The 25,174-nt window shown below is 45.5% G+C and overlaps 1 long non-coding RNA gene across 1 annotated transcript in view; it reads right to left on the reverse strand.

Moving 5' to 3' along the window:
- LOC141573138 (uncharacterized) overlaps nucleotides 1-8,682 on the reverse strand; it is a 47,620-nt gene extending 38,938 nt beyond the window's left edge. The window contains exon 1 of the long non-coding RNA XR_012498743.2: nucleotides 8,613-8,682. This is a non-coding gene — a long non-coding RNA (uncharacterized LOC141573138). The remainder of the gene's footprint in view (nucleotides 1-8,612) is intronic.
- Between the last annotated feature and the right edge of the window lie 16,492 nt (nucleotides 8,683-25,174).

Genomic DNA, 25,174 nt, shown 5'->3' on the forward strand with positions numbered 1-25,174 from the left:
GTCAAACTCGACCCCCCAGTGCCAAGCTCACCTCTCTGGGCTTTCTTCTTTGGTTGGATCTCAGCATCATACTTTTTCAATGCCTTCAAACTGATACCTTTTAGGTCCTGTCCAGGTCCTCTAGTTCTAAGTGAGAGGTTTAGTCTGAATTATGCAGTCTGCCATTACTGAAGACAAAATTTCTTTTCCTCTTTAATATTTAAACATATTTGGAAATGTTCATAATAAAATACATTTTTTTAATGCAAAGAAGAAAGTGACCTCCTATCCACATGACTTTGGGTCACTACGTGACTTCTGAATCATTAGATGCTAATGACTGTTTGCTAATGAAGTGCTAACAAAATGTTTTGATGTTGGCAGATGTCCTCCGAGCAGAAATGCCTGACAGAGGCAGAGGTTGGAGTCATACCTGGAGATGGTGCCACCTGGACCACCACTTCTGACATGTGAGCAGCCCAGACAAGTGAGGCAACTGAGTGCCAAGTACTTAGAACTAAGAGGGAAAAGAGCTTAACTGACCGATTTTTTTTCACTTTGCGAAGCATTTCTTTGGGCTATGTCAGAAGCGCCTTATCTTGACATGTATGTCACTGAGGCCTTTGCTGTTCTCATAGGTGGGTTTTGAGATACAGAAAAACTACTTCAGGTGTGGTTTTGGAATAAGATTTTTGATGTATTATTAATGAAAGCTGACATTTAATGAGGTCTTATGCTATGGCTGGGACTATCTAAGAGCTTAAATCTATTATCTTACTTAACGCTCTATTAATATCCTGCTATTAACGTCAGCACTCTTGTTTCATAGGTGAGGGTACTGAGGCACAGTCAGGTTAATTTACCTGCTCGGGATCACACAGCAATTAAATGGCAGTGCTGGCTTTTAAACCCTGGCAGGCTGGCTCCAGCAACCAAACTCTTAACCACTAGGTTCTACTGTTTCTCCTTAAAGAGCTGGATTTAAAAACCTGCTTCTCACTTAGTTTTACATTTAGCTTATAAATCACGTTATTCTATGTGTAAGTCTAACAAATTTTAACAACCACTTTAAGGGAGACTTTGATTCATGGGTGATTCCATTTATAAACCTGGTTAATTAAATTCCTTTAAATATTTTAAACTGCAGTTATAGATTTACTATGTTCCATTTCCTTTTAAAGTACCTGATTTGACTGATTTAACAAACAAAAACCTCCCAGCTACCTATATTCTTATAAATCTAATAAATTAAACTTATGAGTATGGTGAACGCTAGGTTCTCCGAGATGTTTTAACTCTGTATGTTAATTTCATAAGGTTTCCATTTAAGATCACAAGTCCAATGACTCACTCAGCTCACATTTTAAAACTAAGCTCACAAGGCAGAACTGTTACTACAGAAGACAAATTCTCTTAAACGTTACAAACTTAAGTGACCAATATGCACAGAATTCCCTAACACAAAAATACCAGTTTGATTTTTTAAACAGTTATATTTTTAATTTTAAAAACTCTTGGATTCATGGAATAAGATTCTGCCATAAGAAAAGATGAAATAGTGCCATTTGCAACAACATGGATGGACCTTGAGATTATTTTGCTAAGTGAAATCAGTCAGACAGAAAAAATCGAGAACCATATGATTTCACTGATATATGAGGTATAAAACTGATAGCAATAAAGAACAAGACAAACAAAGAAAAAAAACTCATAGACACAGACAATAGTTTAGTGGTTACCAGAGGGTAAGGGGTGAGGGGGGTGTAGATGAAGGTAAAAGGGATCAAATATATGGTGATGGAAGAAGAACTGACTCTGGGTGGTGAACACACAATGTGATATATAGGTGATGTATTACAAAATTGTACACCTGAAACCTATGTAACTTTACTAACTATTGTCACCCCAATAAACTTTAATTTAAAAAATAATAATGCTTATGAATAAACATGGGCACAGAAAAAAAAAACAAAAAAATTCCTGGAATAAAACATGCTTGCACTCGAAGGAAACAATTTTGTCATCCTAAACAAATTTGGGGGTTTCCTTCCCAATGTTTTCTTTCTGTCTACTAGCTGAGGTTTCTTAGGAATGACCAGGGCTGGTAACCATAATTTGACCAGATTCTTATCTGCAGCCCCAGTATCCAGGCGAAAGCCATGTTACTAAAGGTCACTGCTCACGGTTTCCAAATCTCGAAGAATGGAGTGGTTATGAAGTTCTGGGTCTCCCCAGGTCAGGATTTGAGTTCATTTTCAAGTCACACAGTATCTATAACCTCTCCTCAGGTAACTGCATACTTGATTGGGTTCAATAATCTATTTGCCACTCCATTCCATCCTGATTTATTTTTTTATTCTTCCTCTCTGTTAGGGCTATGCTCGTATGGATATTAATATAATAACTGATTGAATTCTGTCTCCCATGGCTGTGTGTGACTCAAATTACAACTTTTACCAGCAATATTCACGCACATATACACAATACTCACTCACACACCCCAAGATATTTTTAGGTCCACCTAGAGTCCTATTCAAGCTATTGGACAATTTTTATTATGTAAAAGGATCATAAATCTAAGCATTTGCTTAGGTGAGTTATCAGAGGGATAAATAAGGACATTTACAAGTACATAATTTAAACATGAAAGTGTTTCCTAAAGAAACCTGGTGTGGTTGAAGATTTGAAATGAAATTTCAGACTAGCTTGGGAATTGCAAATCAGTTGATGGCATAATCCCCACCCCCAGCCCCACTCCACCAGGAAACTATGTCCTTTTTACTTTAAGACTTTTAAAGACAATCTGAGGGAATCAGAAGTTCATTTTCTCTCCTCCAGAACTAACACGTAAGCCCCTTGTACTTGCATTATCATAAAGCCTTGGTAATTGCTTGAACATGTTAATTTATCCTGCAACCTGCTGGTTTTATCAGCCTGTATTTAAAGGATTGAAGGGGTGACAGGGAACAGCTGGAGAGAAGGGTTTGGTCTGTGAATGAGGTGAGTCTGAGCTCGAGATGGATGTGTCAGGACTCAAGTTTGCTTGGAGAGGCTGACTGCATTGCTGGGGTTGAATCTACTCTTTCCCTTTCTCTCCTCCCTCCTCCTGGAGCTCACCTCACTGCTGGCTCTCTCATGCACTCTCCCTTCCTCCCTCCCTCTTTTCTCCTCCCTCAATCCAGAGATTGTAACCTTGGTAGATTGACAACCCCCCTCCCCAAATCTTATTACTGTTGCTACAGTCAGACCCAGGAGCCGTGAACGCATGTATTGATAATCGCAGCTGGGACTGCATAAGCAAAATAAAGCCAGCAGAATAAGAGCTAGTGGACAGTCAGAGACCATGGAAAACCCATCGATTGTTGCTGTGGCTTCTTTCCATATAGCAGAATGAGCGCGAAAGAGCTGAACTCTGGGTAATTTCTAGCAAACAATGTGCTGTAGAGCGTTATTTGTAGGTCCTGAAAATCGAAGTGGAACCCCCAGCTCCCCGTAGAACATGCTTCGTTAGTGTGGAACAAAGAGCTGGCTGCTGGCTGGAGGCAGCATTTCCCATTCTGCAGCACAGTGGGGGGAGGGGAGGGGGAGGCAGCAGGCACAATGGAAGCTCAGAGAGGCTATGCTGAGAGTCCTGCAGCAGAGAGGGCTCTCCGACAGAGGAGAGCCACCCTCCTGCTCGTGCAAGGTCCGCCATTTGGGAGGTCAAAAGGCCAGCCTGGCCCTAACTAGCTGTGTGAGCTTCTGCAGCTGTTCAGCCCAGACTCCTCAGTTTCCCTTCTGCGTCCATTGCAGGCTTCCTGTGAGGACCAAGTATGACACAGTGATGTAAAATCATCTAATTTTTATGCATTTATATGATTCTAGAGCTATGCCTACCTAGCATCACGATGGGCCAGCATGATCAGGCCCCAGAGGAAACAGACGGTGTACTCAGTTAGGGTAACAGGAGAATTGGGTGCAGGGACTCTTACAAAGTATGGACAGGGTTAAAGGAAGCCAGCAAAGGATGGCAAACACCTGGGGTTAGCACAGCAGAGAGAGGTTCCATCCTTGGGTCTCAAAGGAGACAGGTCCCAGAACTTGAAGAGCTGCAGCTGTAGCTATAGAAGAAGGCTGCCCCACAAAAGCCGTTGCCTTTGTTAGGAGAACTCAGCCACTCCAAAGGGTGGCCCATGCAAGGAATAAGGGTCTGGGGGAAACACCCTGGCTTCACTCTCATCAAGCCTCTGACCTCCTGCCAGATCTGCATTGGCCCAACCCTGCTGGAAGCCAGAGGATGAGGACGCCCATGAATGCAGACTCCCAGGTCCACCTCCCCGGAGCAGAGGCAGGACAGGAAGGGTGGAGAGTGGTTCTGCAAAGGTCCAGTACGGCATTATTTTTTGGTACTTATCAACTCATATATCTTTTATCCACATTAGACTCCTTGGGAGCAGGGGCTAGCCTGACCCCAGTGGATTCCACAAATAAGAAGTAGATGGAAGGTTCGGGGCTGTTCGGGTTGGTTCAACAGCAACAATGGCAGAGCAAGATCTCCGCCATTCTCTTGGCCTTTCTTTTATGCTTGTCACCTTGTGGTGGCATGATCCAAGCCTCCCCTCATTCTAACCTCAATGCCTAGTATGAGGACACAGGATACTCAGTAAATTAGGACTGAATGAAGGAGAAATGGCCTGACCTCCAACAGGAGACAGTCGAGAGGGGAGTGCTTCCCAACATGCATTTTTTTTTAAAGAAAGCAAACAAGCAATGCTTAGCCTATATGCACAAAACAGCATGGTGAAGCTCTAGGCACAGACATTTTGGTGGATAAGATATTCGGTGGCAGGAAGCCTTCTTGTACCCTCAGATCACAATCAGATCAGGACCCTCTGCCTCCACGGACCCCTAAACCCACCTTGAAACCTTATTCCAATTACCACCAGCCAGCGCCCTCCCTCAGCCCCCAGGGAAGTTAGCCTCAGCAGGAAGGCAGAACCACCAGTGGTGCAGCTTTTCCAGTGCATTTGGGGCTCTGCATGCTAAACTGGGTCAGAAACTCCAGAAAATGGAAAATTACCCAGAAGCGATTCTCCTGACAGACTCCTAGGCGCTGCCTCCCCCTCCTGCGGGGTGGGCACAGGTGGGTAAGGGAGGGAGAGGTTCCTTACAAACACCTCCTCTCCACCAGGCAAACCGGGAGCACATGAATAAACACGTGCCTTGAACTGGTTTTTGCCTGAGGCGCCCTGTTCTAACACCAAGGATTTCCAGGAACATCAAACCCTGCTTGGCTGGCTTCTCTGGAAAGAAGGGAGCCCAGAGAAGTTGGCAGAGGTGTCCTGGCCTTCGGTTACTCGGCAATAATCAAGGTCAGTCCCAAACAGAGGGTGTCAAGTGGGCCTCATTATATTTATGACAGTACAAGTGCGGGAAGCAATCAGTCCTGTGGTTTCTTAGTGATCAGCCACCCCAGGGAAGAGTGTCCAGAAAATTAAACAACTGACCTAAGAAAGGGAAGCAGAGTAGGACCACTGCGTCTCCCCTCAGAGCCTTGGGGTTACTTCTAAGATCGCTCCCATTTTTGCTTGGTTTGAGCTTAAATGTTTTCTTTAATATATTAGTTTATGAGGGTTTCATTGATTATCATAAGATAAATGATGTCACTTTGAAAAACATTTTTCTCTCTTTCATCATTTTAAATAAAAGGGATGATACATCAAATGGCAAAAACTCTCCTTAGGTTTGGGTTCTTTCTGGGCCCATATGTTTTGCAAAATAGATTTTTCAACTCACTGGAAAGAGACCCAGAATGGGAAAGAAAAATGTAAGGGTTCTCTCTGCTCTTCATGCCAATTTCCTTGAAGGTGAAAATCCATCTTGCCTGGCCTGATGTGGGCTAATTGCCAAATTGGGCTGCTGTCTCCTTGCTTTCCTACTCATTTAGCTTCTTGGATGGTCTCCAGACCTGGCTCCAAAAGGGCCACAAAGGGGTTGAAACGGATTTTTTTCCTGGGCCAATCCAGAAAGGTGGGAGCCCAGGGCTATGCCAGTCGTATCCATAGCAACCGTTTAGCTCCCAGCAATAAATCGGCTCTCTGCCATCAGGCCCACTGGACAGGGGTGCCCCATTGGAGGTCCACATGGCCAAACGTCTGCTCGGCTTCTGCACACCCTTTACCGGTCTCGCACTGAGGTTCATGGCCAAACCTCAGGCCTATTGGGGTGCGAGACAGGGTTGAAGGCCACCTTTTCCTAAGTGCCTTGAAGTAGCATTTCTTATTTGAGTCATTTCTTTAATGTCTGTCAGTTATTTTGAAAACAAATGTTGGGGAAATGGCTTTTTTCCGATTGTGTAAAATGCCCTGAAAGGCAGAGATTTCAGCTTATATCAGCTTTGTGTATCCAATACTCAGGACCAGGTATGGCTCCATGAGGCAGCTGTGAAGCAGAGGTCAGTGCCCTGACCTTGGGCTCAGGAAACTTGGAGGTGAGCCTATCTCTGCCCCAGACCCGCCACTAACTTAATGTGTAAACTGGGCAAGTTACTCAGCCTCCTTACTCTGCACGCGGTATGAGGACCAAATGATGCCATTGTTTTTCAGCCACAAAAGCTTTTAGAAAACAGCTCCGGAGAAAACAGGACCTGGGGTTGAGTGAGCAGCAGCCTGCTCTACTGGTCTCGGAGGTACAGGACAAAACCCCGGACAGGGGCACCCAGGTTTTTCCAAGCGGGGGTGTCATATCCACAGTGAAGGTGTGAACACTTGGGAAAGTCTTAAATTGAAATTCTGGAAATGTCACCTTCATGGTGTCACTTCCTTGCTCAAAGCCACCCATGGTTTGGAATATAGTCCAAACTCTCAGGTTCAATAGTCAAGGCCCACCTGCCCAGGCTGCTCTCTTATTGCATGAGCCTGCCTTTCCATTCCGACTGGTCTACGCACACCCCCAGAAGACAGCTTCCATTTCCCTACTCCACTCCCAAGAAGGATTCCTCCTCCAGGAGGTCCAGAGTCCATCTCACACCTCTTTGTGGAGGGCATCTGCTCTCACCAGCCCCTCCACCCGGCCCTCTCCTTCCCCTGGGGCACAGTACTTCTCATCACCCCTCACTAGGCTAAAACTATGCCCTGCCCCCATGCTGGGATGTTTTGAGCTGCTATTCAACTCATGGATTAAGATTTACCTTTTTCTGAGGTTTTACCTTGTTTTTGCAAGTGGGTTGGAAACTCCTGGGGGGCGGGGGAGAAAGTAGGTGTTCAATCAATGTGCACTGAGTGATCAGTATGAAATCATTCCACCTCTAGGAATTTGCTCAGAGCCAAAAAGAAAAGAAAAGAAAAAAAAAAAAAACCCCACAAAGAGCAGAAAGCAGTCTCACTCAGTGACCAAGTAGAGAGTGCTCAGGTGCTACGATTACAGGACTGGCCTGAAAAAGAACCCTGTACCTCAATTTACCCCACTTCCCCAATGCCTGAAATGCCTCTAAGTAATGCCTGACAAGGAACGCCATCTGCTTACAGAACCAGAAAGGTACAACTCACCTACTCATCTTAGTTCTCTCTCTCCCCCTTTCACCTACTCCAATATAGCTGTTCACTCACAACTCGATGTAGCTTACTAACAATTGCTAACATTTATCGAGCGCCTACTGTATGCTCAGAACGGTGCTCACCACTTCCCAAGTGCTATTTCACCTACTCAGGATGCCAACCCTTTGAAATAGGGTCTATTTCCCACTTCAAAGTTACTGAAAATAGCAGTGAGGCCCTTTCTCAGAGTCACATAAGTAGTGGATGCATGAGTTGGCACCCCCTCACTTCAATCTTATTCCAAAAGCCCCTTTTTTAAAACTATTGTCAATTGCAAAGTAGAGTCTTCATCTCGGTGGGGCATGGGGGAAACAGACTACGTGGACCTGCATTGGCTTCATCTGTGTAGAGTCCGGGAGCCCGGATGTCTCTAGGCATGTCCTAGAGAAGACAGGGAAATCAAAGCCACTCCCACTGATACTCAGGAACAGGGCAATCGATTCATCTAGGAGGTGTCCTTATCCATGCCACACCATCAGGGCTGAGTGACACACTCACGTGGGATTGTAGAAGACTCACGACTGACCAACAGAACATACACGGAACTCCTCCATCCAAGTGTTTACTGTCTACTCTATTCCAGGCACTGTTCTAGGATCATCAGGTAAACAACACATCCTTGGCTTTGAGCAGCTCACTAGTGAGACAACAGATATGGAGACACGTAATCACAGAGCCAACCTGAGGAGGGAACAACAACTCTGCAGGAGCCTGCAGGAGGGAGAGACTGTCGGCCCAGGGAAGTCAGGGGAGGTTCTTGTGCAGGCCCTGGGGTCCTGTTCTCTCTCCTCACAGATTTTCATGCACGTTCGCATTTGACACCCATGACTCTTCCCACGTCCCCACCTTCTTCCATGACACTGACAGATTTCACCCCGCTCTCTGGAGGAGACGGGAAGTTTGACTGACAGCTGCTCAGCTTAGAAGCTCTGAGAGCTGCCGCAGAGACATGAGAGCAGGTCTGAGTCTTCTGGAGGGAGCATAAGGTGTGGGAGAGAGAAATGAAAGGTAGGAGGAGAGACCGGGGAGGGGAGAAAGCGCATGGAGTGCAGCACTTACCTGGAAGCACCTAAAACCTCTCTCTCTCTAGCTCTCTCAATCTTTGGCGTGGTACTCCCTGCCCACTGCTGGAAACAAACAAAAAGAAAAACGAATGCATTAAAAAACATATACATTATATATATATATGTATATACAAATATATTTACATACCTGTACACACATATACATATGTATATATACATATATACATCGATATACACATATATATGTGCATACACATATCACAGCCTCCTACTTCCCCACTGAGCTCAAAGGTACTGAGCTTAGTCCCTTCTGTCCTTCTCACTGTGCGCACCCCAAAACGGTCAAACCCCCACTTGGAGGTGGTTTGGGATCTTATCTGGCTTTAAGCCAGCTGGCACCCATCAACAGACTCGCCTAGTCCCTTGTCTAGGAAGCCATTATGGGGGAAGTTAATTCAGCACAGTCAAGCTCATGGTGATGGAGGACAGAATGAATCGATCCAAACATTCATATATATTTGATGAACGAGAACCTTGAATAAACGAATAAATGAACCTCCTATGTACCAGGGCCTGTGCCAGGAATGTTTAAGGGTATTATTTATTTGAATCCTCACACTAACTTTAGGAGGTAAGGATTCTCATCTTCATTTCGAGGGCAAAGATTCTGAGGGTCAGAGAGGAAACGTTTCTTTTCTGAGATAACATAAAAATGCTAGCACGTGGCCAGACTGGAATTTAGTGGATTCTGCATTGTTCCGCTGTTGAAACCACATGCGATGCCAGATGGTAGGCACATGGGAGAAGTGTAAAAACTTCTATAAGGCTATAGGAGCTATAGCCTTATAGCGGAACAGCTTGGGGACTGGTGGAGAGGGCTAATATGGCCTTCAGATACAAGGAGATCGGAGGGCAGGTACACCCACCCCCAACAGAGCAGACAATGAGGCATGTCACAGGGATTCAGGGTGGGGGGGTGCGGGGTGAGGGGGCTCAGGTCCTGCCCAGGGTGTAGACAGTGTGTGAAAGCACAGAGCTCTAAGCTCAGAAGAACATGGTGGTTTCTTAACGAGGTCCAGGTTGGTGGTGCAGTTCCAGGCAGATAGATCAATGGAGAAGTACAAGAAAAAGCCCAGAAACAGGCTCGTGGGTAAAAATAGTTTACTCTATGATAAAGGCAGCATTTCAAGTTAGTAGGCACAGGGTAACTTAAGTCAATAACCAGTCTGGGGACAACCAACTAGCCATTTGCTAAAAAGGAAAGCTACAGACTGGCTCTTTACAGTACATAAAAATAAATTCCAAAAGAATTACAGATTTACATGAAAACAATTCTAAAAGAACTAGAACAAAATATAGGTGAATAGCTTATCTTAGAGGGGAAACTTTTCTAATTATATTTGTGAAGGAAGGTTTACAAATAAAAGAACAGATAGGTTCAACTCCATAAAAATTTTAAACTCCAATATATCACATCAAATACCATTAAAATCTAAAGGATACACAACAAACTGGGGAAAATATTTGAAATATATATGAGAGACAGATGTTAATATTCTTAATATAGAGGATGCAGTTGCAATCAATAAGAAAAGAAGCTTCAATTGTTTTTAAAAATTGGCAAAGAATATGGATGGCCTAATTCCCAAATAAGAAATGTAAATTGCCTATAGGTCTAAGAAAAAAAATGTTGAAATTTATTAAACATTTTAAAAGCAAATTAAAATTTTACATCAGAAAAGTGAGTGTTTTGTTTTTTTTTTCATTTTATTTTTTCTAAAATAAATAAATACATAAAAGTAAGTATATTTACATGGTCCCCAAATCTAAAAACAAAGAATATGGTCTTCCTCCTACCTCTGTTCCCCATCTGCCTAGGGCTCACCCCAAACAGACCACTGCTGTGGATATATTGTGTAATCTTCCAGAGAGAGAGAGAACATACAAATATCAATATGCTTTATTATCTTCCTCTCTTCTAGCATTTCATATATACAGTCTCACACCTAGGTTTTTTTCTGTTAACAATACATATCAAACAACTTTTCATATGGGTATATTAAGAACTTCTCTATTTATTATTCATTTAGTTTTTCATTGCATAGATGTACAATAATTTATTTAGATGGTTTCCAGTCTTTTACAATTACAAACAATACTGCAATGAAGAAGCCTGGTGTACGTCATTTCTCAGATACGCCAAGGTATCTATAGAATGAATTCCAAGAAGTGAAATTACTGGGACCAAGGATATATGCATTTTTTATTCTGAAAGATTTTGCCATATTACCTCCTACAAGATTTTATCAATCTACACACCCACCCAAAACATATGAGCGTAACTATTTCTCTACAGCTTTGCCATCAGAGTGTGTTATCGAGCTTCTGGAACTTACCAAATGGATGAGTAAAAAGTAGTCTCAGGATAATTTCAATTTGCATTTCTCCTGTTATAAGTAAGTCTGGGCATCTTTCCATATATTAAACAACCATTCTTTATTTCCTTTTCTATGAAATGTATGTTTATTTTATTCAAATGATTTCCAATTTTTTCTTTATATGATAATATGTAGGGAGTATAAGAGCACAAGGACCCAGATACATGCTACAAATAGGGGTAAAATTGATAAAAACTTTCTGCCTCTCTCTGGATACTCTTGAGTGCTCACTTATATTTCTCTCTGCACCTTTCTTCTGCTTTTTTCTTTCGCCTGGCTTTTCTGATGTCTGTCAATGTTAATCACTGATCATTGCCTCAAAATGGCTGCCCCAGTATGGCAGCCTCAATTGCGAAGACCGTCTGCATTGACTCACAGTGTTACATCAGAGCCAGTGCTGGCAAATACGTGAGCCAGCCTCTCTGAATCCCCATTCCAAATCCCTGGGAGAGGGAATATCATTGTCTCAGGAGGACTCTGGGGTCAACTTTTGGTCTAGAAAATTACAGTATTTTGGGGCGGGGGATGCCACACTTCAACAGTGAAGTTTGAAGAGACACTTCTTGTCTAGTACTTTTGAAAATGGAGCAGTGCCCTAGCGGTTAGAGCTCTGGAACATCAGAAGTATGCATCCATTTATCACTTCCTAAGCACCTGCCAGGATCCCAGAGCTAGAATAAGGGTCTAGACCCCAGAAGTTTAAGGAAGCAAGATGGGTCCAATGGGCTATAGTTGTTATTTATCATATTACAATGATTGTTTCTTCCATTGGTTGGCATTTCAAAAACAAAGCTTATCAAACTAAGCCACAATTCCAGTGATTGAGTCGTTGAATCAGCAGCCACTTCTTGAGAAGAGGAACAAAAACATGTCAGCTGCAGTACACATATTTGTAGAGAAAACATATCTTTCTGGTGTCCTGAGAGCATTCTGCTCCTGCAAAACCTCCATGCCACTTTTGTGAATGCTTGGGGAAGCTTCCATAATTTCTTTGCTGGAAGAGAAAAAGCCTCCGATGAGTTGAATATTTTCCACAAATTTCTCCTAAATACAGGACAAATTGAGAGTCATTTCAAAGTTAGAAGACTTAGTGAGTAATTTGACGTGGTAGCTGAAGTAAAAAAGAGAAATCTACTCTGTATTTTCTAGCTTGGGAACTTGAGTGGCTCATGCTAACACAGAGTGATCCAGAATGCAGAAAAGAACAGAGGCAGAAATCGATTGTAGAGACAGGGGCAGAAATCAGTACAATGGGTTCAGATTGGGTCATGTTGGTCATGAGATCATATACATCTGTAGGTGCTACAGGTCTGAAGATCCAAAGTGTCTTGCACTGAAATTTCAGCCATGGAGTAGTCTAGAGTGGGTTTCCCCTCCAAAAAAAATCCCAAGACAGAGACTTGGGTGCAGGTAGTTCACTTGGGAGGTGATGCCAGGTAGCAGAGAAAAGAGAGGAAAGAGTGAGACAGGGAATAAAGAAAAACCAACAAAACATGGGTTTACTGATTTGCTTATCTCAGTGGGCAACTGGAGTTCAATCCACGGGAGACTCTCTGAGGAACCATGCAGAACTACATGGTAGTAACTACTTCAAAACTATTCCTCTAAAGATGGAAGCTGGACCTTTTATCCACGTACCACATCCTCCATTGGTTGAGAGTTGCACCCAAGAAGTGTTAGCTCCTCTATGCTGTCTACCCTCAAGCTGGGTCTTCCACAGCTTCAGAAAAAGGCCCGAGGCAGGAAAGTGGAGAGACACCCAGAACATTCTTATGTAGGCATGGAGCTGCTGAGCACAGCTGCACTACAATCCAGTGGGCTGAGGAGATGAGGTGCATTGCACATAAAGAACCTGCTACGGGAATCAAGTGGATTTGAGTCATATTTGATATCACACCTGGATAAGATTGGTGACTCTAGAGAGAAGCGAGAAGAAGCACACAGACAGAACTTCGCGACCCCGAGGAAAGGGCAAACAGTGAACAGAGCGGAAGGGGAATCAGGATAGTGTCACCTCCGCCAAAGGAGACAGATCATCAAGAAGGTGAGAACATCAACAGCACCAAATGCTGCAGAGTTAAAATGGACGGAGGTCATCGCTGACCTCGATGGTAAGAGTGGAGACAAAAGCTTTATTGCCTTTGGAGGCAGTAGATATACTTTGAGGAGAATGAGGTAGAGCAGTGTAAGCTACACTTTCAAGAAGTTGGTTTTAAAGGGAAGGAAAATATGCTGGTAGCTGGAAATAAAATATGAGGATGGGAATAGTGAGATGCTGGCAAACTTTAACAACCAATGTTCAGGACCCCAAAAATAAAGACCTGACTTGTCCAAGTAGCATTTGCTGATGTCCATGTAGTGTAAACACTCCCACTGTGGCTGATTGCAAGCTACTAACATGACGTCAACTGTCCTGCAGAATTCCTGGAATTTTAACAATCAGCGCTTGTGAGCTGGTAGGAGTTAGCTGCGGCACACCAGTGGATGGGAAATTCAGAGGGTTGCTGGTGATCATCTCATTGTTGTTAGTAGGAGCAACTTGTAATTGAGGGGTCTGAGCCAATGCAGAGGGAGAGATGGAAGATAGAGGAGAAAGAGTATGGTGAAAATTCTTGGAGCCAAGTCCTGAAGGAAGCTGAAGGGGATGGGATATAAAAAGCACACTGGCTGATTGCCTCGGAATGGAGTAGAGATTTACCTAAAGGCCATGAAGGGCTTGGGGGTAGAACAGAGAGGCACTGAGGAAGTCAAGTGCATGCCCTGGGAGTGGGGGTTCATTTTTAATAGAAAACATCATCTGCTGAAGATCCGGGCAGGAGATGAGAGTTAGGAGCATTTCGTACCTCAGGCTACAGTGGAAAGAGACACAACGGGGAAAGTCGCATCAGTGCCACCGCCTACCCACTGGGAGAACTGGGGCAAGTTACTTAACCTCTCAAGCCTTCATTTCCTCATCAATAAAAGTTGGATAAAATGGCTACTTCGAAGGATTCTCCTAAGGGTTACAGAGGTAAGTGTGTGAGTAGCTGGAAATAATAGCAGCTAGAGTTTGTTGAGCACTTAACCTTGTGCCGAGCACAGACCTCATGATAATCTCATTAAATCCTCAGAGTAACCCCATGAGGTAAAGTCTGTTATAGCCCAATTTAACAGGTGAAGAGGTCAAGGAACTTTTTCAAGCGCAGAGTGCTAGGACTTTACAGTAGAGTCAGAATTTGAACTTGAGCAGTTTGACACCTCTAATAACAATTGCACTGCCTTCCACGATATCTGGCACACGGAAGCCAGACGACAATTTTATCGCTTCCATGAGGAGGAAGAGCAGGGTTTGGAGAAGCAAACAAGGGCCCAGGATGGTGCTCAGTTAGAGATGAATGGAAGGATTGCTTCCCAGTTTTCACAAGTGAGGTCAGAAATCATAAACTATGCCACACAGCACGGTCCATAGATGTTTGTAGAATTGAATGAGAAGCCTAGCTTCTTTTCTGTGAGTCAGTTGACTGAGGTCCAGACCTTCCACTTTCCTCCCCTAGATTGGGCCTTACCTCTATGGTTGGCCGGAAGAACGGGCAGAGGATTCCATGGAAATCCAGTAGGGGCAAACCAGCAGAGATTTTAACAAGAGTCACGGGCAACCTATCCCCATACCCTAGTGGGTATAGCCAAGATGTATTTCCAAAGAAACAATGGTCTCAGAGCCTTGCCCCCAAAGTTGGTGATGGGAAAGGAAAGGCAATTCTTGAGTGCTCTGGAAACTTAAAGGCAGGGCACTTACCCTAAATGGCTGTTACCTGGCGCCAGAGAGATAACAATGGTGGCTGGGTTCTGGACACCTTGCCCAGCTTATCTGCTAAGTCCACACACATCTTGGTAATTTGACCGGATTGCTTGATCACTCTGGGCAGCTTGTTATAAGTCTTGAAAGCAAGAGAGACACACAGCACACAACGTATGGCCTAGACTTTGTGCTTCCTTGAAAAGCTCTTTGCTTCCCACGTGAGATGGCAGGAAGGGGCCTCAGAAAGCCATCTGATTTTCTGCGCAGCTGTAGATGGTGTGAAGTGTGCAGTTTTATTTACTGCTCAAACATCTGGTAAACCAAGGCCAGTGTTTCAACTAAGAGCAGCTGTCAGGAAAAAATGTCAATAGGCCTCAGCTTTGCCTCCTGAGGACGGAACCTTGCCCTGGCCCATCTTCCATGGGGAGTGGCTCAGTTGAGCTTCCAGGCCACGGGACCTGAAGGGGTGAGAGTCACCTCTCATCTCCTGTAACAAAGAGATTGCAGGCAGGCCCGGCAGTTGTGAGTATGACATACTGTCTCATAGTTTTTAATGAAAAAATGATACTTCATCTTTCTAATGACAGAGAAATTGGAGGTGGCTTACAGTAATATATGCCTTTTTTAATACGTGGCTCGTCATCTCTGGGCAATGGCAGGATGAAGGATGGAGCAGCAGACAAAAGGTTAATAGAGCATTGGGGCTTTTTTAATTGAAAAAATGACTGAGGGACCCCACAGCAGACCGAGTGGTAATAGTATTACAGACTATAAGTACCTTTCCGGAGACTTACTATTCATCTGGGGGTACAGCAACAGACATCAAACCATGTCACAAGCCTCAACATGAACGGAGGTCCATTCCCAAGGAGGTTAATAAGAAACACACGGGCATTTCTCAAAAAGATATATATTTTTTAAAAGACGTCTCTCTCTTTTTTATTGTTCCTAATTTACTGTTACCTCTAAGAAATAAACACACCATGTGTTGGCCCAATTTGAATCAATTCTTCTCTGTCAACATGTCTGACTCAAACTTAGGCTCCAAGACTAGTCTTCCTTCGGGGCAGAGTTTTATTTTTTCACTTGAGAAAAGAAAAAATATTTTAGTTTCTGAAGTACACTCTCTGAAAGGACCCAGTGTGCAACAGACGTGGAGTCATTTTTGATGGGATGTGAAAAGGAGATCATGGGTGAGGAAGAACGTTGAGGGTATAAATAGGTAAACCTGAACTTCTTCAATTCCTATAACTGCATTTGTTCATACTAGGATTTTCAGTCTCCCAGAAATCTGCAGCCTTTGGAGTCACATGGTTTGAAAGGCTGAGCCCAGGAATGGGTGAATGGTGACAAATCAGCCCAAAGTAAATCAGGGACTACCATTTAACCTTGAGCTTCCCATGTGCTTCACAACCAAATACAATGAACCTATTCAGAGGAGGTCTCGGGGGGCTGAGCAGGTAATGGAAGGGCTAGCCATGGAGTTGATAAGGGGACACAATGGGGCCTGTCACAAAACTGTCCCCAACTCAGGAGGGGCTGGTTCCCTCAGGACCACCATGGTTCTGTATCCCTCCTGGCTGACAGTCAGTTATCCTTTACCCAGGCGAACAGAAATGGAGTGATTAAGATCAACAAATATGAGGCATCTCCCTCTACACGAGGCCCAGGCTAAAGCATAACTGCAGACGACAGAAGGGGAAGGAGACAACAGTCTACCCAGCAGAGAGCTTCCAATCCAGCGGTGATGACACAATCCCTGTGACTCTTTTGGGTTTTTCCAAGCCCCAAAGAACCAGTTAGTTTTCTGGCATGCGTCATCAGAACGTGTGCTCTCAGCAATTCTCTCGCCCACAAACAGAAACACTTCTAAGGGGCACTCCCGCTTCATAGAAGCCAAGTGAGAATTTATTTACAATCATGATTAACTTTCAAAATGTGTCTGGTAAGAAAGGTGACTTTGTCCAAGGGCTTTGCTGATTTTGAAATTGACATGGGGCATCTAGTAATGGTCATTGCCACCAAGCGTAACCTTGCAACAAGGCTCCTTTGCAATGTTCCAGTGGGTCTCGTAGAATGCACAGCTGCTCTGTTGCTGTTCCAACTTTTTAAAATGGAATTACCACAATTTTCAAAGACCAAGTAAAATTAAGTTGCCTTTCTACTCCAAGACAATGATGGGGTTTTTTAACTCCAGTCTTTTCAGACTTTGACTATCTCCAAAAGATAAATGGGTGTGGGAGAAAGGCATTTCATCTTTCTGAGAAGTCAAAACAACATGTTTTGTCCCCTGAAATGCTCCACTGTCTGGAACAGACAGGAATGGGGAGAAGGTTTGACATCTGCATGGGCATTTTGGGGCCAGCTGATGAGGGGTTAATTGGGGCTAATTTGAAATGCACAAGCTAGAAACATTTTCCCTGGAGAACCCATAACAGCATCTTAGCTTCCCTTGCTGAGAGATGATGGCTCCCAGCTCATTGTCAGTTGCTCTGGGGATCTCAGAGAAATGATATGTACATGGGCCCAATAGAAAACATAAAAATAATAAATGAAACTAATAATGCAAAAAGGGTTTGGGAAATAAGTAGTCCCTTTTGACAGGAGCAGTGCTGGAAGCCTTGGGGAAAGAAAGCTGGAATATTTAATGAAAGATGTAAATTGTAAAAATTGGAGCCGTAAATTTTCCTTTGGAAGAAGAGGGAGCCAACAGTTCTGCTCGGGGGAACCGAGCTCACAGAAGCTGGTTTCCAGTTCAGGTTCAATCTCAGGAGGGCAGCCCCCCTTCTTTCCCCATAGAGGCTGGGGCTCAGGAGCAGGGAGGTGTGGGGAGGAAAGAGGGGGGGGTGAGCAGGACTTGCAAACTGACATCCTTGTTAAATAGAATGTGCTGTTTCTGTGGAGGCCGCAGAGGCCGAAGGCAACACAGGGAGGCAACTCCTTGTTAAGCTTTTCCTTTCTCAGCAGAGGGCTCCTCACCACTGGCCCCTTTCCCCTGAGATGGCCAACCAAGGAAATAATGCCACAGTGGTCAAGTGGGAAATCTTGACGAGGATGAACAGAAAGAACTAATGAGGCAAACCTGCTCGAATCTGATAGAAATGTATTTCCAAGTGAGTGTGGGGCCACAGGATGGAAACATGAAAATGTTTGGTCTGTTTTGCTCTAAAAAGAAGGAACAAAAGAGAAAGAGGGTGGAAGGACCACCCTCCATGCGCCACCAGTTAAGAGAAGCCGGTTCTTGCCATTTATTTGTATGCTGATGAGTTTCTGATCTTAGTTGTGGTGCTGACAATTTCATTGGGTTGGTCATTTTCAACTCAAAGCTCCTTGGGAATATTCAGACATTCTTCTAGGCTGTGGCAATCCAGAGAAGCCAAATCTCATCAAATTCCATCCTTTCTCTGAGGTATCACCACTCTGCTCTGAACCCAGGCTGGATACACCTTCCCCCCTACCTGCCGTCTACCTTCCTGTTCTGAGCAGATGGAAAATGGAGGCTGTGGCCCCATGGGCACCCTGGTCCCTCAGTACTGCTCCCCCTGTCAAGCCAAGATGCAAAAGATAAAAACAATCCAGTACTGACAACACTCTTGTGACACATTATGCCTGATACCTCCCACCCCAAAGTGAAGGTCAGTAGCACGTGAGGGACAGACCTGGGGACCAGTCCTTTCGCTCTCACTAACTCAGTACACAGTCTTTACTATTAATTTACTCAGTCAGTACATCTCTACTGGGCACCAGGCATGGGCTAGGTGCTGGGCCGATAGTAATAAGTGAAGCAGATGTGACCGACGTCCTCATGAGGCTTTGTGCAATAAAAACCAAATACGCCCTGAGCACCTGGGGAGGGTGGGAAGAGATATGATTCCTGCCCTCCAAAGGTCTCCATCCCGTTGGGGATTATAGCTGGACCGTACGAGTGAAGGAAAATTCCAAGGCAAGGCATCCCCATTCTGCAGAGCAGAGAAGCACGGATTGACCAAGGTAAGTGCTGGTGCTGGGGCCGGCGTTCCATCCTCCTGCTCCAAGTCTGTGGCTCTGCGTGGTTGCAGAATGTGAGGCAGCACCTTTCAAATGCTTTCGTCATGGGTGGTGGCCACTGCAGTGATTCTGTCTGGGTCTACACCTCCTTCGCTCCCTCCAGCCAAAGTGCAGCTGAATGAATCTTCCCTGACCAGCCGGTAGAGTCCCTGTATCATTGTCACCACACCAGTTCAGCATAAACCAGATGTTGATATGTCCCAGGGCTCCCGTAATGAAGTATCACACACTCAGTGGCTTAAAACAACAGAAATGTATTCTTTCAAAGTTCAAAAGCCTGGAAGCTCAAATCAAGGTGTCAACACTCCCTGTGAGGCTCTGGATAGAACTCTTCCTTGCTGCTTCCAGCTTCCGGTGGTGGCCATTAATCCTTGGCATTCCTTGGCTTGCAGACACAACACGCCAAGCACTGCCACTGTTGTCACATGGCATTCTCTCGGCGTGTCTCTGTCTCCAAATTTCCCTCTTCTTACGAGGACACCAGTCCTACTGGATTAAGGGTCCACCCTACTCCAAGATGATTTCATCTTACTTTAACTAATGACATCTACAAGGACCGTATTTCCAGATAGGACATGTTCTGAGATCCTGAGGTTAGGACGTCAACACATCTTCTGGGGGGAGTGGGGGGACACAATTCAAGCTATAATACCACATCACCCCAATAAGCTCACCACAGTTCCCTCAAGGAAGTTTCCAGAACTGTTGTGCTGTAAGGGAGAAAAGAAACAGCCTTCATGTCCCCTCCTTCACCATGACCACTGTGTACCACACGGTGCCGTCAGTCAATATTTATTGAATGATTCTTTTCAATATGCTGATACCGTCACCCCAAACATCACTGTACCTGTTCTTAAAAGCAGAGAATCACAGTGGCCGCTAGTCTTTCAAAAGCATGGCTTCGTTTCATAAAATCCCCACTCATTTTCTCCTCCAATATTTATTGTACAACGCAGCCTTTGAAAGGCATTATGGGGGCTATAAAAACATTTTAAATGTGCTTACCTGAAGTCAAGTGAAGATAAAATAAAACAGTTGACCTTCGACATGCCAAGATTTTTAACTCCTGCTATCTCCTCTCTGGGAGGTAAGCTGCAATTTAGCTGAGGTACAGATTTGAATCATGGGCCCTTCAAGGACGTTTGTGGGAAAGCCAGCGAGTGAGCCGAGTCCATGTAATTCTCTTCTTGTCAGTGTCTATGCCTACTCTGTCCAAAATGGTGGCCACTAGCCACATGTGGCTATTTAAACTGAGTATCAAATTAATTTAAATAAAATTATAAATTCAGTTCTTCAGTCGCACTAGCCACATGTCAAGCCTCAATAACATATATAGCTACCCTATGGGATGGTGCAGATACAGATTTCCATCATTGCAGAAAGTTCTATCAAGACACTAGTTAATGCAGGAACTCTAGCGAAGGGGCAAAGTGGTGTTGCTTTGTAAAAAACAAAATGGTTCCCATAAGCAGGTGCTTGAATAGATGTACAAAGTGAAAAGGAAGGGAAGATAGTTCTTGAATAGAAAACCCAAGTTCTATGGAAGCACTTATGCCCTGCAGAAAGTGGCAACTACCACAAGAGAGGGCACCTCCCGCTGCAGTGGGCATGCCGAGCCAAGAGGCTCCCTCTGGTTATAGATTAAGGGAAATATTTATGAAGAAGTGACATCTGAGATGGACCTGGAAGATTCGATGGGGTTCAGACCTGCAGAGATGAAGGGAGAGGACTGCGGGGGTGGGAGGGGGTAGGGGTGGGGGGGGGGGACCATGGGAGAAACCTTTGCTAAGCTCCCCAGATGCAAAGCAACAAGAGAAAGTGGCGTTTCGCTCCTCAGGGTTGCAGGAACCATAGCAGCTGCATTTGAACTAAAGAAGAAACTCAAAATACTGGTGCATAGATAAAACACAAACGCCTACACATGGTTAATGAAATAGGATTAAGATGAAAAATGGATCGGAGTCGGGTCGCTGTCTCCGCGGCCCCTCGTGTTGGGTGCTATTCGCAGCCCTCAGTTCTACTGGCTTCTGGCATTTTCCCAGAAGCCACGCACTGTGCTAACGTCTCTGCTAGGGGATCCCTGCCTCTTGCGCTGAAAGTGAAATTTCCTTGACCACCACCCCTGCTTCGGAAGCCCAAGTCCTTCCTGAAGATTTCTGTGACCGCCTGTGAGAAGTACAGGCTCCTTCCTCGCCCTCAGCCCCTCACTGTCCCAGGGCCCTGCGCCACCGGGACCCAGGGCTTCTACACCTTCATCAGCCTCATGAGGGATCCAGCCTCACCAAGCCGTTCTTGAATGTTCCCCAGAACTGGGGGAAATGTCACTTGGAAGGGTGCTCTGCACACCATTTCCCATTTTATTTGCCCTCCCTTCTCGCACCCCCACCTGGGAAGCCCCTGTCCCCCACCCCCACCAGTTCCCACTTCCTCTCCATCTACTTTGCAGAGCAGCTTCTGCCTTCCTCCGAAGCCACGACCAGTCGATACCCAGGCCCTGGAGGCTCAACCCCGAGTGAGCGAATCAAGGGATGTTTTCCACATCAGAGGCTCTTCCTTATCCCAGCTCCAAAGAAAATAAAGTGTTCTCCATCTCAGTTCACATTCAGGATCTCACGTAACCTCCACAGTCCTATGGGTGGCACAATTACTGCTCTCATTTTATAAATGAGGAAACTGAGGCTCAGAGAGATTATGAGACACGAGGAAGGTTAGGTAGCAGGAAAGCGGCAGGACCAATTTATAAACACAGGGCTGCCTGGTTGCAAAGCGCTGAACCCAACTCACTTACTGCCTGAGCTGACCCAGTCAGAACCTTATCCCCGCGGCTGCCTCAGGGGAGATGGGGACAAACCAATCAAAAGACAGTGGGGTTTCCAAAAGCTCTTTCTAAGCCATTTAAAGTGACTGGGAAAATAGAACCCTCTGGAAGACATGTAAGATGCCGCTTGGCAAGAATTCTAATGAGCCAACAGGCTCTGCTGTGCCTGTCTGGACTATATCTATTGGGGGTCAGGGATGAGGGATTTATTCCGTCAGTGAAACAGAGAATAACTATTGTTATTATTTAGCATTGATTAATTGTTCCTCTGGCCCTCTAGGCCTCTCCACACAGTTCTCAGAAAATCATTAAGCTTCCAGGGCTGCCTGGGCCTTGACGTTCTGGGTAAAGAGCTGCAGCGTGAGCCCTGCAAGGCTGAGCCAGGTAGAGTGGCCTGGCAAGAGACCACATGAGTGGGATGGCCCAGCCCCACAGCAGGATGCTCCGTGGCCCTTCGCCCCACCCAGGCCCCCAGATTTATGGCAGTGACTCAAGCAGAGGGGCAGAAACCACAGACCTGTGCTTCCTTATGGAGAAAACCGGGCAGGCTCCGAATGTTGTCCAAGCGGCATCTTACATGTTGCGGACCTTGGGAAATGCACACATAGTGCGGAATTACTAACGAGCAAAGGCACGCTCTTCAGGGTGACTGCAGCAGCCAGCGCCTCGGCGGCATTTGCACGGGCCGGATTAAATGTAAAGGGAGCCGAACAGTGAATTTTCATCCTGACATCCAATAACACTCCCTGACCCTTTGGGTAGTGCCCTCCCCAGAGGTCAAAAATATGAATAAATTATGGTTCTGACAACCTTGACACTGAGCGGAGGTGGGATGAAAAGCTCTCTGGGAGAAAAAAAAAATCTGACATTACATTTGTGATCACAGAGAATAAAAGAAAATCCATATCCTAATTTTGCTAAATTTAGGCTTGATGGGAAGGACAGAGAATAACCTTTGACGTGATGTTTATTCAGTAGACAAGGAGATCTCGGAGCTCAAAGCCAAGATACATCCTCTATCATTCAACGTGAGGTGGGAGTTACTGGTTACTAGTTCCCACGGACAATTTTTATTGATTAGAAATGATCAACCCCGGGATAATGCCAGCCAAAGGAGTTGGCTCTGAAACAATATTGTTAAGTGGTTAGCAGTAGTGCTTCCGGTTGGGTCAAATGCATGTCGATAGCGAGGGGCCATCCATTGTGGGTGAACAGCCTCATTTACAGACAGACAATGAGCCAAGGCAATCAACCTGTGATCTGCTCAGCTGGGGATTTATAACACTTGGGAAAGGAAGGTTGTTTCTTGTTTTCGGTTCTGTCAGTAGGTGGGGGAGGAGCAGAAATCAAGGCTGCAAGAAGAGGAGAAAATGACTCAGGTGGCCTTGGGGGGATCGTCTTTGGGATGCAGGGTTAGGGTCAATGTACAGAGACCATCATCCATCCATCCCTCTGAGCCGGGAGCCTATCTGCCAGGCGTTCAAAGCCCCAGAACACAGGACATAAAACCTCCCAGATTTGTCATTGAAGCAGCAGCGAACGTGTCCAGGAAGGAGCCCTACATCACTCAAAAGGCTGCACTGATGGCAGAAGAGGGACGAACAAAAATGTCTTTGTCCTTGGACATCGTGACCTTGATTTAACTGTGTCACTGGAGGCACAGTCACCGCTCAGCAGACAACATGGGCTCCCTTTTCTCCTGAGTTCAGAATGGTGCACATGCCCATCCCACAGACCCTAAAGCATCACGATCCAGCTCCCAGCTGTTTGTGGCCGTTGGCATTTCTATTTCACAGAACAAGGAGTAGATTTGACTCTGGAACACAACAGACTTTACAACTTTTCCTGTGGCTTCGATTATTCCTTTCCTTTAAAATACTTCCTCTAGATGCTTCCAAGCAGTAGAGGGCAGTGGTTATGCATACAGACTGTGGAGTCCTATGCCTGGGGGACTCCCGGTGCTAAACCTGGCTTTACTTCTTCCTGGGTGGAGTGGACGTTATGGTGTGCCACCCAGATATCCCCTGCAGGACCAAGGCACTCCTTTCCACAGCTACAGGGGGCAGTGCTGTGCCAGCCCATATTGCAGCCTGTGGCAAGAGGAAAGCATCTCTACTACTGACCCTGTTTTATGTAAAATTTTGAGAGGTGCGTCTGTTCATCATGGATGTTTCACTGTAATTATTTATAATGTTGCATTGAAATGTTGTTTATCTTCAATGCTGTGCTTTAGTACTCCCTTAAGTTTTGCAGTTTGGGTGAGTACCTCACTTTTGTCACGCTAGTCCTGGCTCTGGTAGGGAATGTTGGCTGCCAACCGCTCAGAGTGGCCAGAAGAAGCTGCCTTGCCCCAGTTTATGCCCCCAGATACGGGGGACAGCCCACACACAATGACAGGCCAATGAGGAGGTTCAAAGACCTGGCCTCCAGACTCAACTGGGACAACCCCTAAGGGCCACCCCAGCTCCAGAGGTCCCCATGGGGCCAACCGTATGGTTCCCTGAAGCTGCCAGTCACGAAGTGCCACAAACTGTGCACTTAGAACAACAGACATGTATTGTCTCACAGTTCTGGAGGCAAAGGTCTGAAATCAAGGTGTCAGAAGGGCCGTGCTCCCTCACCAGGTGATAGAAGAAGGTCCAGTCCAGGCCTCTCTCCTTGCCTCTCGTAGTTCCTTGACTTGCAGCAGCTTAACTCCAATCTCCACATGGTATTTTTATAAAGGCGCCACTCATATTGGATTAGGGGCCCACCCTACTCCAGTATGACTTCATCTTAAGTAATTATATCAGCAGTAACCCTATTTCCAAATAAGGTCACATTCCCAGATACTGGGGGTGAGGCTTCATAATTCAACCCAACCCTTGGGCTGGACTGCACTTCTTTCCAGTGGCCTCCTCTGCCCAGTCCTGTGCCCCCTCCACCCCACCCCCCTCACAGGTGCTAATCCGAGGCTAGTTTCCCGGTTACTTCCAATTACTCCCCTGTAAGCTAATCCAGGTAGAAAGTGTCATATTTGACACTTACAGTTTCCTCCCCCAGTATTTTGGACTTGGACAGAAGGGGTCACATTACTTACTCCTTGTTCCCAACTTCAGCCCCTTGGTCTGCCCTTTTCCTTCGCTTCTCCTCGGCCTTCTGGGCCCCTTCCTCCTCTGCTGCACAAGAGCAAAGAGAAGCAGCTCGCGCTTACCTGAGCTGTTGTGGTCTTCTCTTGATTAACACTGACTCACCACTCTACAACCCCTGTGTGCCTGGCCTCTTATAGGGCACACGTGGGAGTTGTTGAGGGCGTGTTGGGGTGAGGGAAGAGGGTCCCTGACCTGGGCATCCATCCCAGCCAGCTCCTGCCAGCTCCTATTGGCTTTGTATCAATAACTCAAGCCTACCTGCCTCCCACCACGTGTGTCTGGCCCACAGATAACTATGCACCTTGCTCCAAACCATGGGAGTTCAGAAAGCTGCATTGCTGCCTCCTTTCTCTATTCACCCTGCCATCTTCCTCCGTCTCTTCT

The sequence above is a fragment of the Rhinolophus sinicus genome, chromosome 4 (assembly GCF_057876585.1).
Source record: "Rhinolophus sinicus isolate RSI-liver-muscle chromosome 4, RSI-T2T, whole genome shotgun sequence".
NCBI lineage: Eukaryota > Metazoa > Chordata > Mammalia > Chiroptera > Rhinolophidae > Rhinolophus > Rhinolophus sinicus.